We start from the raw sequence: 20,426 nt of genomic DNA on the forward strand, positions 1-20,426 counted from the left end.
AATATTGTTAAAATGCCTAGAGTCTCAAAGCAATGTAGACATTTAATGCAATCCTTATCAAAATACCAACAGCATTTTTCACAGAACTAGAATAAACAATACTAAACTTTGTACAGAGCGCTCACTTCAGCAGCGCATGTACTAAAATTTGTATAGAACCACAAAAGACCCCAAGTAGCCAAAGTAATCTTGAAAAAGAGAAACAAAGTTGGAAAACTTCAAGTTATATTTAAAAAGTTGTAGTAATCAAAAATCATGGTACTAACACAAAAATAGACACATAGATCAATGGAATAGAATAAAAAACCTGGAAATAAACACACAATTATATGGTCAATTAATCTTCAACAAAGAAAGAAAGAATACCCAATGAGAAAAAGACAGTCTCTTCAAAAGATGGTGTTGAGAAAACTGGACAGCTACATGCAAAAGAATGAAACTGGACCACTTTCTTTCACCATACACAAAAATAAACTCAAAATGGATTAAAGACCTAAATGTGAAACCTGAACCATAAAACTCTTAGAAGAGAGCACAGGCGGTAATTTCTCTGACATCAGCAGTAGCAACATTTTTCTAGATATGTCTCCTGCGGCAATGGAAACAAAAGCAAATATAAACTATTGGGACTACATGAAAATAAGAAGGTCTGCACAGCAAAGGAAACAGTCAACTCTATTAAAAGACAATCCTACTGAATGAGAGAAGATATCTGCAAAAAATATATTTGATAAAATGTTAGTAATCAAAATATATAAAGAGCTGATACAACTCAATGCACAAAAAACAAATAACCCAACTAAAAATGGGTAGAAGACATGAACAGATGAAGAATACATGTAGACACATGAAAAGATGTTAAACGTCACTCATCACCAGGGAAAAGCAAATTAAAACCATAATGAGATATCATTTCACACCTGTCAGAATGGCTAAAATCAACAACACAAGAAACAAACAATAGGTGTTGACAAGGATGTGGAGAAAAGGGAACCCTCTTACACTGTTGGTAGGAATGCAAATTGTTGCACCTACTCTGGAAAACAGTATGGAGGGCTCTTCAAAAAGTTAAAAATAGAACTACCCTATGATCCAGCAATCTCACTACTGGGTATGTGCCCCCAAAATATAAAAACACTAATTCAAAGGGATACATGCATCCCTATGTTTACTGCAGCATTATTTACAATAGCCAAATTATGTCATCAGCCCAAGTGCTAATCAATAGATGAAAGCATAAAGAAGGAATGGCATACATTCAGTCATAAAAAAAAGAATGAAATCTTGCCATTTGCAACAACATAGATGGAACTAGAGAGTACAATGTTAAGTGAAAACAGTCACAGAAAGACAAATACCAAATGATTGCACTCATATGTGGAATTTAGTAAACAAAACAAATGAGCAAAGAAGAAGAGAGAGAGACAAACCAAGACACAGACTCTTAACTGCAGAGAACAAACTTACAGTTATCAGAAGGGGAGTGAGTAGGGGGATGGGTTAAATAGGTGCTGGGGATTAAGAGTACACTTATGATGAGCACTGAGTAAGGTACAGAGTTGTTAAACCACTATATTTTATAACTGATACTAACATAATGTTGTATGTTAACTATACTGGAATTAAAATAAGAAACTTAGTTAAAAAAATAAAAATAATAAAAAATAAAAAGACCTTTTGGCAGAATGGATTTTTAGAAAACATGATTCAACTGTATACTGTTTACATGAGACAAACTTCTAGTTCAAAGACACAAGTAGGATGAAAGCAAAAGGACAGGAAAAGATATGCAGAGTTAAGCAAAAGAGAACTAAACTGGCTTTTTAAATTTCAGACCAAATAGATTTTATGTTGAATTTTATTATTAAAAAGATAAAAACAGTGACATTTAAACAACTAGGCAAAAGGTCATTCACTAAATAGAAGATTTCAATAACACAATAGGCCAAGTAGGCTTAACAGAAATCTATACAACACTCCATATAAACAGAAGAATACACATTTTTCTCAAGGGCAGATGGAACATTCTTGAGTATACAGCTACGTGATAATTCTTTTTAAATTGGAAATTTGCAATAATACAAAGTGTGCTCTCTGATCATAGTGGAATGAATTAGGAACCAATAGATATTTGGGGAATTCAAAAATATGTGGAAACTAAACAACATACTTCTACATAATCAATGGGTGAAAGATCACCAGGGAAATTAGTAAATACTTTGAGATGAATGAAAATGAAAATACAACATGACAAGTTTTAGTGTATGCAGCAAAAACCATGTTTAGAGTGAAACTGATAGGGTAAATGTCTATACTGAAAAAGAAGAATGATCTCAAATTAATAATTTAGCCTTCCATTTTAAGGAACTAAGAAGAGTAGACTAAACCCAAAGCAGGCTGATGGAAGAAAATAATAAAGGTTAGAGGAGAAATAAATAAAATAAAGAATAGAAAGTAACAAAAAAACACAACAAACTTAATTTTTTTAAGTTTCTTATTTATTTATTTTTGAGAGACAGAGAGAGACAGAGTGCAAGCAGGGGAGGGGCAGAGAGAGAGGGAGACAGAATTCAAAGTAGGCTCCAGGCTCCTAGTTGTCAGCACAAAGCCTGACACGGGGCTCAAATCCCTGAACTGTGACATCATGACCTGTACTAAAGTTGGACAATTAACGAACCAAGCCACCCATGTGCCCCCAAATCAACAAATTTAAAGCTGGTTCTTTGAAAAAAATCAACAACTAACATAAACAACAAAATTAATAAATCTAATTTTGTTAAACTAAATGAAGTTAAATAGAAAGAATCAATTTAGTAAAATCAAGAATAAGAGGATATGATTACTGCCTACACAGAAACAAAAGGAATTATAAAAAATATTATGAAAAATTGCATGCCAACAAACTAGATAACTTAGATGAAATAGAAAAATTCCTACAAAGAAACAAATTATTGAAACTGACTCAAGAGGAAACAAAATTCAACTAGAACTATAGCATGATAAGAAATTGAATTAATATTCAAAACCTTCCCACAAAAAAAAGCCGACAACCAAATAGCTTTACCAGTGAGTTCTATCAAACATTTAAAGAATATTTAACATCAATGTTTTGAAAATCTCCCCCAAAATAAAAGAATGGAAAACTTCCCAAATTATTCTATAAAGCTGGTATTATTCTGATACAAAAGCTTAAAACATACTACAAGGGAAAGAAAACTACAAATAAATATTCTTTATGAATATAGAGGCAGAAACCCTCAACAGAATACTGCAAGACAGATACAACAACATATAAAAAGGATTATAAATCATGACCAGGTGGGATTTATCACAAGGATGCAAGGGTGTTTTGACATAAAAAAAAAAGCCATTTATGTAATATATCACATTAATAGAATGAAGAAAAATTTATCATCTCTATAATCTCAACAGATGCAGAAAAAAGTATTTTACAAAACCCAACACTTTCGTGATAAAAACACTTATTAGTATATATATATATGTGTATATATATATAAAACATCCTAGTTAATGGTATATATATATATATATATATATATATATATATATATATATATGAAACATCCTAGTTAATGGTAAAAGAATGAATGCTTTCTCCCTCTCCACATTTAAAAAATAGAATAAATGAGTTTGGTAATGAAGGAGGATATAAGATCAATATTAAAAAAGCAACTGCATTCCTTTACAATTGTAGTGAATAATCCCAAAAGGAAATCAAGAAAACTATTCAATTGGAAAAATGTACGGAAAATAATACAACGCTTAAGAATTAATCTTTAAAAAGTATAAGATATGTACACTGAAAACAAAACATAACTGACATAAACTGGAGACCTAAATAAGTGGAAAGATACCAGTGTTCGTGGATTAGAAGACAACATGGTTGAGATGGCAAAACTCACCCCAATGATTTACATATCCAATGCAACTGTATCAATAGTTCCTCTGCCATTTTGCAGAAATGGACCCACTGATCCTAAAAGTCCTATGGAAAGGCAAAGGACACCGAATAGTCAAAACAATCCTGAAAAAGAACAAATCTGAAGTATTCACACTTCTTGATTCCAAATACTCGCATAAGGTTATACATATGGATCACTAGAATAGTATTGAGAATCCAAAAATTAACCTTGACACTTATGGCCACTTGATTTTCAACAAGCATGCCAAGATATTACAGTGAGGAAAAAATAATATTTTTAGCAAATGCTACTGGGACAACTAGATATCTTCATGCAAAAAATAAACTTAAACAGTATAGAAAAATTAATTCAAAGTAAATCATAGATTAAAATGCAAAAGCTAAATCTATAAAACTCTTAGAAGAAAACATAAGGTTAAACTTTTCCTGACCTTGTATTAGGCAATAGTTTTTTAGATGATACAAAAAGCACAAGTAAGAAATGAAAAATAGATATACTGGACTCATCAAAATTAAAACTCATTTTTTAGGATACTTTTTTAAAAATACTACCAAAAAAATATAAAGACAATCCACAGATTGGGGGGAATATTTACAAATCATATATCCCATAATAGATTTGTATCCATAAAGTATGAAGAATCCTTACAACTCAATAATAGAAAACTAAATAACCCAATTAAAAAATTAGTAAAGGATTTGAACAAACATTTCTCCAAAGGAGATATATGCATGGCCCCAAAGCACACGAGAACACGCTCAATATCATTAGTGATGAGGGAAATGAAAATCAAAACCACACTGAGATATTACTTCACACTGACTGGGATGGTTAGAATCAAAAGGACAGATGATAACGAATGTTAAGAGTGTGGAGACATTGGAACCCTTAGGCGTTGTGGTAAGAATGTGAAATGGCACAACCCCTTCGGAAAACATTTTGGCAGTTCTTCAAATAGAGGTCCCATGGAGTTAAATGTAGACTTACAATATGACTCAGCAATTCCACTCCCAGATCTGCATCCGAAATAACTAAAACAATATTTTCACTTACCTCAGTGATTCTATCCATTCTAGATTTTCAGCCCAGCCCTTCAATTCAATGATTTACTTTCAATGTCTCACATGAATTTCCAACTTAGCCTATTCAAAATTAAATCCGCTACCTTCTTTCCAAAACTTTCTTCTCTACCAGTGCTCCATCGTCCACCCAGATTCCAATTAGAAATATAAAAATGAAAAGAAAAAAAAAAGAAAGAAATCCAAATTACCATTGATTCTTTCCTCTCCCATCAATGCCCAAACATTATACTCCAAATTTATTCCTTCCCCTTCCTGCCCACTGCCTCAGCCTCAGGACATGCAATTCTCTCCTTTTTTCCAAATTATACCATCAGAATTCCAACTAATCTCAGTAACTCCATACTTGATCTTCTCCAATCCATTCCCCAGACTGTATCCTATATCCTAATATATCCTGATTACACCACTCCCCAACTGAAAATCCTTCCCTGGTTCTCAAGTACTGTATCTAAAAGGAATTCAAACATTTACACTGATTTTTAATTATCTGCTTCTACCTAATTCTCCAGCTTCATCATTCATCACTCCACCACTCCTACCTCATTACCCTATCCTCTTGTGATAGGAGATTGCTTTTAATTTTTCAATGTGCTTTGCTCTCAAACCTTTCACACTGGTTCACACCCCCTTGCTCCCCATATCTAGGACTGCTCCTTTTACTGAAATTCTTCATCAGCCTTCAAGACTTAGCTCAGATACTAACATTTTCTGAAAGAATGTCCCAGATATCCTCACTATGATTCAATAGCCTGATGTGTGTGCTCCCACATAATTCTGGGCATTCTTCTACTACAGCCAGCATTTATCACTCTCAGGAAATTGTGTGTTTACACTCTCTGTTAATTTGATTGCTCTCCACAGCAAAAATTGTATCCTTAACACTGAGTAGAGACTCAACATATAGTGAATGGGTAAAACCTAAAATATGCAATGGAGAAATGGTTAGCTTATTTGTTTGCTTTTGGGGACAGAGGATTATATATAATAGCATTGGAATGTATCATTTGTTACTAGCTTATTAAAATTATAAAATAAAATTCATAGCTGTATAAATGTATATATGTGTGCATATGGGCATATATATATGAAACACACACATATATATATTGTGGTGTTTCTCCTGACTGGATGGGGGCCCCTAAATGTGGGGCAACCCCATCAGCTGGAAGCCAGCAACATAGGCCGGACAAAGGAGATATAAGTATATTAAGTACACTGAATATACTGCAAGGGAGCAGCAGGCAAGACAGCAAAGGAGAAGTCTGCAAAGAGGCAGTGGGTGAGGGCTGTATTTAAAGGGGGGGTGAGAAGGTATGGGGACATATGGAATTTTTCCTGCCTGGTTGTAATAGTCCATTGGTCAGCTAGGGTTTATGGATATTTTGAGACGGGCCGCTTAATGGGCCTGTTTGTATTCAGTCATGAGGTTGGGGTCACTCTGGGCCCTTTTGCGCTGATTAAGTTTCTATTGCTCAAGCCTGTTGCCTAAAAGTGGCTTCTATACATATTATACACTGTATGTATGTACATATAAGAAAAACCTACACAAAAGTTGAAAAAACATTAATAGGAGTTCTCTAGGTCATGGGATTGGATATTTTATCTTTTAGAGATTCTTAGAGATACTTAAATTCTTTAAAATTTTTTTTCAGTATTTTCTGTGGGAACATGTATTATTTTTGAAATAAAAATACTTTTTAAAAGATAACTTGTCTATTTTTTCCCACTGATTCTAACACAGTTTATAAGCCAAACAGAACAAAATTCATTCTCCTACCTTTTTTCCTCCGTTCTGTTGTCCCAAATTAAGCACAAAACTTCCCTGGGCCCAGCCAGGGAAGTGAAGATTCTGGAGCTGCAGGCATTGGCAGAGGTTGTAGAGGTAGGTATGGCTCACGGGTTCCATCTTTTTCCCCCTCTTCACGTCGTAGTTTCTAAAGATGATATGAAAATAAAATTGATTTGTGATGGAATCAAAAATGAGTTCAGTGAGTACTTTGAATGTCTCATGTTTTGAATCACTATGATCACCATTTACAAATTGTAATTAACTGCTTTCTTGTAACTTACTAAGGGAGAAGAGTTGAAAGGGGGGGAGGGAATAAAAGGTGAAGTTACATCTTTATGTCATAACCTAGGACTAAATATGAAAAATTCACATTTAATCAGACTAAAAAGACAATGTTAAGAGTCAAATGCATATCTGAGATTAAACATTGCACTCTGTTGAAATACTGTTTACCCAAAAATTTACAATGGCTTCTTTCAGAGCAGCAAAGACTGATTGGTAAAAGTGTCTCCACTGGGAAAAATGTCCCACATTAAAGCAGTTAAAATCATGCTGTAAATAACATAAGCTTCATATTCTATTAAAAAAAAATAATGTTTATTTATTTTTGAGAGAGAGAGAAAGAGAAAGATAGAGCAAGAGCAGCAGAGGGGCAGAGAGAGAGGGAGACACAGAATCTAAAGCAGGTTCCAGGCTCTGAGCTGTCAGCACAGAGCCCAATGCAGGGCTTGAACTCACAAACTGTGAGATCATGACCTGAGCTGAAGTCAGATGCCTAACCAACTGAGCCACCCAGGCACCCTGGTTCAGATTCTGTTTTAAAGTGGGATGCATTCTTAGTTTGTAGACTATTTTCCTGATTTTGTTATTAATCTGACTGAACCACTTGGGCATTTGGTCTGAATGTTATAAACTATGTTGAATTTCCATTGAAAACTCTTGCATGTTTAAAAAATTTAGAGAGCATTATAAAACTGTTAGTTCACTTTTCTTTTATAAAACCATGATTCCCAAACAGTTTTTGATGAGGGACAGAACAACATAAACAAGGCAAATGAGTGCCTAACCACACATCTCTTTGTTTTAATCATCTTAAGTCATTGCCTAGTTGTCTTTAAACCCCTCTCTTAAGAATTCCTAGTTAAGAAATATGGTTAAATTCAGGTTTCTCTCAAGATTATGGAGCAAATACAGACAGAGCAGAGATATATCACCTACCCGAAGAAGAGAGATTGTGGGAATCAAGGAAAATCTTAAAGGGGAAAATAAAACACAAAAGAACAATCTGGAGCTTGAGCAAAGAAGAACTTGGAACAGAAAGAAAAAGGCAATGGGCCTTGCCTTCTGATATTTATATGAGTTTTTCCTATGAATATAGACTCTAGTTTATTTGCGTGAATATAAACCTAGTTATTTACAGGAGTATGAACCTCAGGTCTTTTAAAGTATTATGTGGTCTCCCTCCCTTCTCATTCCTACCTGCACTCTCTCATCCCACCTCCTAAGCATTCCCAACCTCATCCCAAATTAGGACGGGTATTCTCTATGCTCTCCCTACTACCACCTCCTATCAGGTACTTGAACTTAAATGTAAATTGGAGGATGATGTTTTAAAATCCAAGGATACCTGCAGCAGGATGACTAGAGCAACAGACCTCTATCTTTGACCTCTTTCCATATCTCCCCCCCATGTGTACTTTGTGCTTTTAGCACAAGAGAGGTCCGGGAACTTCTAGAATTCTAAGTAATAAATGTACTCATTTGTAGAGGATTGGTTCTCTTCAAACAAACCTGGGTCTACACATAAGCATATTTATTAGGTATTATATAATGTGATACTAAGGCCCTGTATCTAATGGTAACATGGCAAAAAACAAAGTATTTCCCTGTCTTCTGCCCTAGCCCCCACACCCCAGTAATCAAACTGCCATGGTATGGTGTCTCATCTCACCTGTGGGTGAGAAAATTTCCTAAGATGGCTCCTTTCAAAACATAGATGACTCAGGGGTGCCTGAGTGGCTCAGCTGGTTAAGCATCGAATCAAGCCCAGTGTTGGGTTCTGCACTGACAGTGTGGACCTTGCTTAGTATTCTCTCTCTCCCTCTCTCTGCCCCTCCTCTGCTAGCACTGTCTCTTTGTCTCTCAAAATAAATAAATAAACTTAAAAAAATAAAACATAGTTAGCTCATAATTCACTAGTAAGTTGCCTACACTGGTTCTTCAGGATAGCTAGACCCAAGAAGACTCATTAGGGAATGAAACATAAGAATAAAATCTGTCCAAAGTCTCAAGGTTACAGGCTGTGGATCCAAGTAAGTATAGTGAAATAAAGCTGTGTGAAGAGTCACTCGCCTGGGGTTCCAGTCCCAACTCTGCCACAAGGAAGGAAACAAGGAACTTTGCTTACCACAAACAAAGGACAGCTCTCTGAGTTATTCTATTTTTTTCAACAAATCTAAAATTACCTGTTCAATACCTCATTATGATGCCCTGAAGGTAAATGAGATAATTTACTTTATAGTTCTCTGAAAATTGCTGGATACCATACAAATAAAGAGCATCAATACTGTTCTTACAGAAATATAAAAATTTAAAGATTGGGTTGGTTCAGGTATATTGGACAGAATGGGATTTATTTTAAGCAGGTCAGTTTCTTTTGAAACTTTTTAATTGATGTATTGTGTATATTCAGAAAAGTGTACAGGTTCATGTACAACTTGATGAATTAGCAAAAAGTGAACACACCCATGAAATACCCACTCAAGTCAAGACATAGAACACTGACCCCACCTGAAGTCTCACTTTGTACTCAATCCAATCATTCACTCCTCTTCTCCTCCCCCCAGGCAATCACTGTCCTGATGTCTAATGCCATAGATTAATTTTATCTCCTTGTAAACTTTCTCTAAGTGGAATCATACAATCTATATTATTTTCTATTGGACTTTCTTTGTTCACTGTAACTTTTGTGAGGTTGATCTCTGTTGTATGTAGCAACCATTTGTAACTTTCATTGCTGTATAGTAGTTACATGCTGTATATACTAATAAATGAGTATTTACAATATATTTATAAAATTTTTCTGATTATGGACCTTAAGTTGTTTCAGTTTGAGATGACTGAAAATAATACAGATATGAACATTCTTTTCAATGCCTTTTGCTATGCCTGTATATGTATTTATATTGGATATTTCAAGAAGTGAATTTTCTAAATCATAAGTTTTAGTAGATAATGTCAGATTGCCCCACAGTTTTACCATTGTTTATTCCTACCATTTGGTAAAGGAGTTCTAGTTGCCTGGCACCTGGCATCTGAAATAAAACATCTGAAATAAGGTAATCCATACTAAAAACAAAGAATCGAAGTAAAGGTTTATACCTTCATACTGAAATCCCCAGTTCTTTATCCCTCCTAACTCTGAGGATGCTGGCAGCAGGCTTTCTCCATCTGAACAAGAAAAGGTTTTTATCTGGAGAATCTGAGCCAGTCACAAGAAAAAAAATCCAAACATTTTGACTTAAGATCTCCAATGAGAATAAGCCCAATAAGAATGCTTTAAAATAAAGCCTACCATCAAGTCACAAACACACATACACATGCATATACGTTTACAAACACTCCAGTAAATTTTTTAGTGCCCAACCTGTATATACAAGCATACATCCAAAAATCACCAGACATCTGAAAAAAGTCTCTAATATGAAAGACAAGTGCAAACAAGCCAACATTGGAAAGTAACTTATAGGAAACAATTTATGCTGGGAGAGAGGAAAAAATATTGTTAATAGTTTCAGAGAAGAAAGAGGAACTATTTCATTCATGAAATAAGCATCAATTCTACAAAGGAGATAATCAAAGAACAAGAAAGAAACCTTAAAAATGTTAAATATTGCCATAGAAATTAAAAATTAATAAAAATGTTAAAGGAAAATATTTTTAAAATTAAATATAAAATTAAAAAAAAAAGAAAATTATAGGACCAGAATAGGATGTACAATATCCACCAAAGAGATACCAAAATCCTAATAGAGAAAAAGAAAAGAACTAAATTTTTAAAAATGTTGTAGGTAAAATGTTCTGAATTGAAAGATCTAAGATTCCACTTAAAGGGATCCACTGAGTGACCCACAGAATGGATGATAGATGCACACATTACCTATCACCATGAAATTTCAGAATATTAGTAAAGAAGACATGATTCTATAAGAATTCCAGAAGGAAGAAAGATGACATAAAAAATTGGAATAAAAATCATTTCTATCCTTCCCCAGAGAAGCACTAGATATAGTAAAACAAGAAAACAAAAGATCAATGCCTTAAAATTGTAAGAAGTTATTCATAACTAGGTTTGCATATTTAGCCAAATTATCAATAAAAGGAAGCAAGATGAAGTCATTTTTAGACACGCATGTTATTTAACAATTTATCTCTAATTTACCCTTTCTCAAGTAATCACTGGAAGACATGTTCCACTAGAATGAGGCCATAAACCAAAAAAAAAAAAAAAGAATATTAGGGATCAACTCAAGTGATAGGTGAAAACAACTCCAGGAAAGCAATTATAGAACTGATATGCAGAAAACCAGTACCATTTGGAGCTGGTCAAAATGCTAGAAGAGAGATATTGTCAAGAAGGCAGAAGTGGCACATCCTATATATAAGCATACAGAAAAACAAAACCAGTATAATAGGAATTTCAGGAAGTTTAAAAAAATTTTAAAAAGCGATCTCATATGCATTAGATATCACAAATATCCCATTCTCTTCTCTTTCTTGAGAATTCCACATCCCAATATTCTTGCAATTAGACAAGGCCATATGACTGATCTGGGCCAATGAAACGTGAGTAGGAGTAGTATAAATCATTTCTGATCTGAAGCAGTAAAATCCAGGGGATTTTCCACTCCATTCTCCCTCTTTTGCATTAGAGGTTGCTGTTGAGCTGGCACAGCCACAAGATGAGAGCGTTCTGGACTGCTAGGTCAATGCATTAAGGGAAAACTGCCCAGGGGAGCCACTGGTCCTTTGCTGGACTTTGTATGAGCAAAAGCCCCTGTGGTTCTGGCATTGCTCATCATTGTGAGGTAGAGTAGCCCATTCTGTCCAACGCAGTATTTTACATAGTTCTGTCATAAATAACATTTACATGTTCACGGTAATAAAAACAGTAATTATTGTTTTATCCAGAGTCCTGATATAACTATATGGCAGGCATAGGAAAAATAGTGTGTGAGAATGCTGTGCGGGGTGAGGGAGCTAGGCATCTATGTTGGGGAGGTGGAGATGCTGGGTGTCCAAGAGAACAAAATTCTCTTCTTCCACAGTGGAAGGTCAATAAATAGTACCTAAAATTCAAAGAAATAGTAACGGAAATGCGTCTTGGCCTCAGCTTTGGACTGTACTTTCTATTTGGAAAAGCCCCTCTTGACAAGCATATAAAAGGCTGATCAAGTGAAAACAGATATTGGGTTTTACTTTCATAGGAGTGACTACAAAAGCTCAGGTTTTTAACGATGGTAAAATATGTAACCGTTAATTATACTTGCCTGGCTTCCCTGACTCAGAGTGGTGGGGTCGGTGAATTGGTAGCAGGCCATCCTGGCAGCCAGGGATGTGTTTCATTATCAAACCCTTAGCGGCAGTTAATTGAAGGAAGAGTACTCATCTGACATGAGCGGAGACAGTACGAGTGGAGGCTAAAAGACCCTCAGCTTAGTACGGTTTGTTCGTTGTTGTTATTGTTTTGAAATAAGACAGTGTGATCCTAGGAGCTATGAGGGGTCTATCTTCCCCTTAGTGTTAACTGAAAAGCAAAAGCCAGTGTGCAACATGAGAGAAGGAAACAGATGTACAGGGAGATAATGCCCCGTGTCCTTGTAAAACCCAGTTCCCACCCCTGGAAGCAACTCCTACATGTAAACTAACTCAATTCTTTTTCATAGTTGGAGCCAGAGAGTTCTGACTATTAAAACTAGTGCTTACCAACTCAGACCTGGAAAGGCAGCTTAATTCTTTCCTCTGCACCTGAAAATACACATTCCTCAGGTAGTTAGAGGGAAGGAGCTCATGTGGACTCTCTCCTGTGCCTCCACACTTTCTCTGCCAGCTGTGCATGTCTTAGAATTGGCCTCTGGTCCTTCTTTAAAAAGCACTGAAAAGTTTGTCTAGGAAACAGTGTGGAACCAACAGAAAGATTCAAGTCTTGAACTGGATGATTTCACTACCACTCTCACTATGAGCCACATACAACACAAAGTTTTTATAGGATATGAAAAAAAACCACTCTCCCCTCTAACGTTTATATCTTTCAGTAGAGGAGACTAACATTAATTATCTCTTTCCCCACCTCTAGAAACTGCTGGAGTCCTTTTGCTGATAGTGTCAGCTCGGGTTTATAGCATCCCACTCTCCTGGAAGGCAAAAAGAGAGTCAAATGCATTATACTACTGAGAGGACGTAAGCTAATGAAGAAAAATGATTAATCGATATTTGTGAGCAACACATTGAAACAAAGAGAGAGTCTGCATTAGCTGCAGAGTGTAAAGCATTTTGTAGAGAGAGCATTTCTGAATCCACTTCGTCATTCTTGATTTAGCAAATGTGAGCTTTTCTTCTTTCTCAGCTAACAGCCAAAATAATTAACACAGAGTTTATGTGAACTTAGAAGGTGCTGCGCTGAGAAAAAAAGAGAGAGAGAGAGAGAGAGAGAGAGAGAGAGAGAGGGAGAGAGAGAAATTGTACAAACCTTGTGGCCAAGCCATTTGCTACAAGAAATAGAACTGTGGACATCTGTTTTCTGGGAAGTGCTAGCCTGGAGTGCAAAGGTGACTGAAACTCAGAAATCAGATCAACATTTTCCATCTTCACACCCTATGCAAGTTTCTCTGAGTATCTTGTCAGGAGAAATAAGGAGAACAGGACCAACTTTAGGTTAAAAAATCTCAGAGGAGAGAAACTGATTATTTAAATCAACATTAAAAAGTACATCAAAACGAAAAAGATTTAAAGTGTTTCAATTGCCACTGTCCATTCTAAATTCATACCAAAGCTAAATATTTCAAGCTTGTTATGCGTTTGCCTTTTGAACTGAAAGAGACCCGTAAGATCACACAGTTCTTCATTCTTGCCTTAAATGGCAGAGGAAGAGGACGCCTAAAAGGTTAAGCACAAGTCCAATTTCAGCAGCTGGCAAAGAGCAGAAGAGAATATCAAAGCCCGTCCTCCTGGCTGCTGATTAGTCTCCTTTCACCACGCTGTGCTTTAGGTAAAGTCTGTAAGAGTCCCAGTATGATAATGGGAATAAAGTCACGCATGAGAAGCCTGGTGGTCGGTCTCCGAGGAATATCAAACTTCCCACTTGTTAGAAGGCAATTTTTCTTTTCCAAAGAGGGAATGACAGCCTTCTTTTTGAAAGCTATTCAAAGGTACAAATGTGTGAACTTTGAGCAACCCGCTAAGGCAAGTGTATTGCCTAAGCGTAAAAAGAAATGGCGCAGGTAAAATCAGGTGATTTCATGTAAGAAATTTTATACCCTGGAGTCTAAATATCTTGATGATCCTTAAAGAACAAAAAAAGCAGGCTCCTTGTCACCACAATTGAACTGCAACTCCATTACTGAATCAATACTCTCGCTAGCAAATATCCCTTATGGAGTAGTGTTGTAACACAAATTAGAACAGTTTTGGGAGGGGGGAGTGGTAATGCTGGGAAACTTGGAAAAAATAATGAGTTCAAAACAGAATTTATTTAAAAGACAGAACTGAGGCTGGTGGGTGGGGGCATGAATGGCTTACATTTTGATGAATTTTTTAAAAGAAGAGCAGGGTATACACAGTTTGTTTTCAAGTTAGAGGATAAAATGATGAAACGGATCTTTTCTCCAAATAAATGCTGTTATGCTACATTTTCATGGTCAATAGTGCTCCATTCGTAGGTGTCCCTCGTTTCAAAAACCAATTTGGCTTATCTGTTTGCTCCTCCTTACATAAATCTCAAAAGCTGTAACAGATTCAGGGAAACAGATGACCCAGTCACAAATGCTTACTTCTCCAGGGACCTGCCTTTAAATTGACCTTGAGCTTCACAAACCAAAAAGAGCATCTGTGTACCTCAGGACAGTATTAAATCTGGAAAAAAAAAATTAAATAAAAAGGAAAGCAGGATAGGCAGAGTTGGCCAAAGCAAACAAATACTCAGTAGGGCAGCCGAACCAATAGATGAGAATGCAGAACCCACATTAAGTAGGCTGGTTTGTTAGGGGGTGTAAGTGGTTACAGGAAATGTCTGTTTAGATTAATGCCACACAATCCTCGGTCTTTTACAAGGAATTTTTAAATGTGATCTTGTCCAACTTTTTATATGGCTTTTTATTTCTGTCCTTTTAGTTTAGAAGATTTAGTTGGTGTTGGGGGAAGAAAGAAGAGCCTGGGGTTCCGTCAAGTAGTACCTGTGTCAAGAAAAATTTAATTGTTTACTAATAAATTTTAACGTACTGCTCTAAGTCCCTGCCCTCTGAAGAGGAAACACACACAACCATGTGGTGATATTCGTGGAATTACAGGCTACCAATGGATAAACTGAAACCAAGTTTTGTATGATTTGCGACATAAATAAAAATCACCTCTACCAAGGAAGGGAAATTACCCCAGTTAAAGCTCAATGGCCTGTGTGGGATCTGCCAATTTTTAAATCTCCAACTGCCACCTATTGATGAGGGCTATTTTAAGAAGTATGAAAAGTTTAAAAAAAAAAAAAGTAAAGAAAAAGCAAAGGTAAAGTCTGATTTTTCTCTGACAATCTGGAATAAACACAAAACCAGAATTTTTGAAAGATATATAGCAGGACATAAAAACTATAGATTAAATATTTATCTAGTACTTTCCAGGTGCTTTGCTTAGTGTGGCCAGTTAAAGATGGCTACAAATTCTTTAATGTTTCTCCCATGGAAAGGTGGGGTCTATAATTCCTTCTTGAATCTGGGTTGGTTCTGTGATGATTTAGACCAGTTGAATATGGCAAAAGTATCTCTGTGTTAGTTTCTGGACCCAGCCTCTAAAAAGCCATCAGCTACTGTTTCCCCTTTCTTAGAACGCTCTCTCTGGGAGCCCTGAGCTTCTAAATAAGAAATGATTATTCTGAGAAAACTTACTGAATGGGTCACATGAAGGAGCGCTGGTCTACTGTTCCACCCTTCCGGTCATTCCTACCACATGCCGGACATGTGAACGAAGCCACTTGAAACCTCTCTACCTTCCCTGAATAGCTCATCTCCCAGCTAAAAACCACCGAGTGACTTCGGTTGATAAAATGGAAGAATAAGGTAGAAAAACTGCCCCACTGAGAGCTGCCCAGGTTCCTGACCCACAAATTGTGAGAGATCTTAAAATGGTTGTTTTTCAAAACCACTAAGGACTGGGGTGGGTATCAGAAAAGGTAATATGCATGCTCTTTACAATTGTTAACCTATTTAATCCTCATAATAGTCTAATCATGTAGGTAATACTATTTGCCCCGTTTTAGAAATAAGCCTGAAGAAACTGAAGCTTAATGAGATTAAGTAACTCACTCACAGTCACATTGCTAGTAAAACGGCAGAGCAAGAATTCAAGTTCGGGCAGTCTGATGCCAGAATCTATAATTTTAGACATGACATTTTTTTCCATCTATCCTGAAAAAAAGTTAAATAAAATCACAATCAATAAATATTCATGGAATGCTATGAAATATTGTAAAATACTCTGATAGGTGCAATGTAGCATGGGAAGCATGACCAGTGATAAAAGAGACACATTCTCTGATGCCCAAGCCAAAACAAACTTCCTTCCTTAATCTATCCCATCTCCTCTCCAGTTGCTTCTATCTCATCCCCCCAATTTCTTTACAACACTTAACCTGATCTGAAATCACCTCATTCGTTAGGCTGTTTATTGTCCTTCTCCCCCTTTAGAACTTAATCTTGGTGGAGCTGGTGTGGTATGGCTTGAACACCCTGTTTTCTCATCCTTTTCAGGATAGGCTCTTAACTCTAAATTTCTCAAGGTTAAATATGGAAGTGTTGAGGAAAAGGGCCCAGAAGAACTCTCCAGTTGTGTGCATTTATTTTGGGAAGGAGACCATAACTATCAAAAGAATACTCAATTCAAAAAGTATAAAAAGCTGGGGCACCTGAGTGGCTCAGTTGGCTAAGCGTCTGACTTCAGCTCAGGTCATGATCTCATGATCTCGTGGTTGGTGGGTTCGAGCCCCTCATTGGGCTCTGTGCTGACCGCTCAGAGCCTAGAGCCTGCTTCAGATTCTGTGTCTCCCTGTCTCTCTGCCCCTCCCTTGCTCACACTCTGTCTCTCAAAAATGAATAAACGTTAACATTTTGTTGTTGTTGTTGTTGGTTTTGGGCTATTTTTTTCAACGTTTATTTATTTTGGGGACAGAGAGAGACAGAGCATGAACGGGGGAGGGGCAGAGAGAGAGGGAGACACAGAATCAGAAACAGGCTCCAGGCTCTGAGCCATCAGCCCAGAGCCCGACGCGGGGCTCGAACTCACGGACGGCGAGATCGCGACCTGGCTGAAGTCGGACGCTCAACCGACTGCGCCACCCAGGCGCCCCAAACATTAACATTTTTTTAAAAAATACAAAAAACTATTTTAAAAAAGATTGTTTCTCAACCTTTTTTTTTCCACTGCCATCCATCACAAAATACATTTTTCTTAAGGGTCCAGTATGTGACCTTGCACACAAAGAGAGAAAAACATGGAAACAAAAATTTCATGAAATAATATTTCCTCTAATTTCATGCAGTACACTCTGATATTTTTCTATTTTATTTATTGCATTTCATATTTGAAAATGATGGCCTTGACCCACAAAATTGATTTCAGAACTCACTAGTGACAAACACTCACATAGTGACAGTTGAGCCACTTAAAAAACAACAACAACTAATTCTAGCTCTCCTTCTGGATGAAGTGTTAGAATCAGTTAAGAAGAATAAGTGTGGCATCTTGGCAGACTGGTAGAAACATCTGAGGGCAGGTGTGAGCTTGTGAACTTCTCAGTCATACTGTGTATCAGGTAGTTGCCCACCCCCCTCTAGGTAAGGTCCACTTTAGAAAATTTATTTCCATGAAATAGGACTTTCTGCGTGTGGGTATGCATATCTATCTGTGTGCCCATGGGCTTCAGGGGTGGGGCAGAGGGATACAGTGAGGAGTATGATAGTCTGATCTTTCACAAAGGAGGTTCTTTGAGAGCATATCCTGTGGCGAATCTACAGATTACCTACCAGAACTTCACACAGCATCCTGTGGGTACGCTGAATAGGGAGGCAGCTAGTACAAGCAAAAGATCACTGCACCTGGAATCAAAAGAAGTGGGTTGGAGTCCTAGTTCTACCACTTGGGCAAGTTACACAAACTCTTTGAGCTTCAACTCCTTATTCTTTATAATGATAAAAATAAAGAACTCTGTTCACCTAGCAGGGTTATACTGAAGAACAAATAAAACAATGACTAGGTAGACCTGGGGACTTGTTATTCTTTTCTCCTTAAACTAGTTCCCACTCATTGAGAATACTTCCAATTAATGTAGTAATTATTTTCAAATAACTCACATTCATTCAATAAATGTTTTTTTTCAGATAATAATTGTACAACCTCCTTGAACTGTATTTCAAGTATTTCATTTGCTGACTGATGCCTCTTTTCCTCTCAGCTAACCCACTCCATCTTCTGAAGAGAAGGACTTTAATTTGTTCAAAATCTTACTAGCAAGAAGCAGCACCTTGGGATGGTGGGAAGTAGAGCTGACTAATTAGATGGAATAAAGTTAGTAGAGAAGAGAATTAATGATACAGAGGGTATGGTCCAGAAAATTTTGGACTTGGGAGTCAGAAAACCCATTGTTTAAGCCCCAGACTCTTTGTTTGTTTGTTTGTTTGTTTGTTTGTTTGTTTTTGAGAGAGAGAGAGAAAGAGAAAGAAAGAGAGAGAGAGGAGCGAGGGAGGGGCAGAGAGAGACACACAGAATTAGAAGCCAGCTCCAGGCTCTTGAGCTGTCAGCACAGACCCTGACGCGGGCTCGAAGTCAAGAGCTATGAGATCATGACCTGATCCGAAGTCAGATGCTTAACCCACTGAGCCACCCCAGACTTAAACCCCATACTCTTAATTCACTACCTATGTGTTATGGGCTGAATTGTGTTCCCTCCCCAAAAATCATGTGTTGAAGTCATATGTGACTGTATTTGGAGGTAGGTTCTTTAAAGGGGTGATTAAGTTAAAGTGAGGGCATTAGGGTGGACCCTAAACTACTATTCCTATATAAAAAGAGATTATAACACAGACATGTACAGAGGAAAGACCAGGTGAAGACACAGAATGAACAAAGCCATCCATAAGCCAAGGAAAAAGGCCTCCGAATAAAGGAACCTTGTCAACACCTGAATCTTGCAATTCTAGACTCCAGAACTGTGAGAAAATTAATTTCAGTTATTGAAGACACACTGTCTGTTGTAGTTTATTATGACAGTCCAAGCAGATAATATATGTAATCTTAGCTATGTCATAAGAATTAAATTTGATAAAATGCGCTTTAAAAATTATTCTGGGAATTTCTTGTGTCTTTATTTTATCAAGGTAAAAGAAAGAGGACTTTGTCATAAACAAACTCTGACAAAGAAATTTTTTTAATATTTTTTTAACTTTTATTTATTTTTTTGAGACAGAGAGAGACAGAGCATCAACGGGGGAGGGTCAGAGAGAGAGGGAGACATAGAATCCGAAACAGGCTCCCGGCTCTGAGCTGTCCGCACAGAGCCCGACGCGGGGCTCGAACTCACAGACTGTGAGATGATGACCTGAGCCGAAGTCGGACGCTCAACCGACTGAGCCACCCAGGCGCCCCGACAAAGAAATTATAGACTTTTGGAAATACAAGCTACATCCTTGCTCTGAGAAAATGAGTAGCATCTTCATACCCCTTGCTTAAATTCCCCTTTGTTTGCAAATCCTTCTTGTTTGTTCTGTTTGGTAAGTATATTCAAAGATAATAATCTTTGAATGAATAATAGAGAATCTTATGACTGCAAAATAACTGCAGAAGTGAATTTTATAACTTGATTTCGTCAATGGGCTCATAATCTTGATTCTGGGGAAAGTAACAGAATTGTAACAGCCCCTCTTCTTACTGGACACTAGCCTGGTAGTCCCAATGATGTTCAACTGTAAGCAAGACCCCTCTGACCTGTCCTCCACCACCAAGCGGACAGAGCCAGCTTTGGGGAAAAGCACCACTCCACCAATGAAAATTCTACCCATTCAATGAAAGACTGGGAGAGTCCAGATGATTTCTGCGTGGAGACTGAACATTGCACTTCACATGGGATAAAACGCATGTGAAGCTTTTTGCCTTATATCCTAAAATTTCCTTCTTTGTTCTATAGAAGAGGATAGCCCCAGTTCTTTTTTCATAAGTTATGGTAGGAATGTACACAAACATTGAAATGCATATGTCCTTAAACCCAAATACATACAAAAATTGTGTTTATTCATGAATTTGGAGATTTTTAAAAATAATCTTTACCTTTTGTCCAGTACTTTCCAAATATTCTAA

At 36.8% G+C, this 20,426-nt stretch overlaps 1 long non-coding RNA gene across 1 annotated transcript in view; it reads right to left on the minus strand.

The window, feature by feature from the left end:
* The window catches only part of LOC113604782 (uncharacterized), a 106,681-nt gene that overhangs the window by 35,147 nt on the left and 51,108 nt on the right, over positions 1-20,426 (minus strand). The window contains exons 2-4 of the long non-coding RNA XR_003426797.2: positions 13,165-13,228; positions 6,804-6,960; positions 3,924-4,006 (exon numbers count right to left, since the gene is read on the minus strand). This is a non-coding gene — a long non-coding RNA (uncharacterized LOC113604782). The remainder of the gene's footprint in view (positions 1-3,923; positions 4,007-6,803; positions 6,961-13,164; positions 13,229-20,426) is intronic.

The sequence above is a fragment of the Acinonyx jubatus genome, chromosome C2 (assembly GCF_027475565.1).
Source record: "Acinonyx jubatus isolate Ajub_Pintada_27869175 chromosome C2, VMU_Ajub_asm_v1.0, whole genome shotgun sequence".
In the NCBI taxonomy this organism is placed as follows: Eukaryota; Metazoa; Chordata; class Mammalia; order Carnivora; family Felidae; genus Acinonyx; species Acinonyx jubatus.